We start from the raw sequence: 292 nt of genomic DNA, 5'->3' as shown, positions 1-292 counted from the left end.
TGTGTAAAAGAATTTATTAAGAAACTTTTGGCAGATACCACCTTTTGAAAGATTGTGGTGTATTTGTTTTTTAATCTGGGAAATACAACCAGCAATTTAGCAAAGATATAGATAAATTAATTACTTTAAAATATTGATAATAACAAATAAATAGATAAAATGAATCAAAGTAAGATAGAGATACATCAGACTTGTATTATTATGTCATGTTATATTTTCCTTCTGAAATTCATTTAATTTCATTATATTTTGCAGGCAAAATTCATGATTATTGATAAGGCATATTAAGCAC

The 292-nt window shown here is 24.3% G+C and overlaps 1 protein-coding gene across 1 annotated transcript in view; it reads left to right on the top strand.

Moving 5' to 3' along the window:
* LOC119592491 (protein canopy 4-like) overlaps positions 1-292 on the top strand; it is a gene marked incomplete in the record, with an annotated part of 14805 nt that overhangs the window by 12091 nt on the left and 2422 nt on the right.

The sequence above is a fragment of the Penaeus monodon genome, chromosome 30 (assembly GCF_015228065.2).
Source record: "Penaeus monodon isolate SGIC_2016 chromosome 30, NSTDA_Pmon_1, whole genome shotgun sequence".
NCBI lineage: Eukaryota > Metazoa > Arthropoda > Malacostraca > Decapoda > Penaeidae > Penaeus > Penaeus monodon.
The sequence above is the reverse complement of the archived record's forward strand: the minus strand, read 5'-3'. Positions and strand labels throughout refer to the sequence as shown.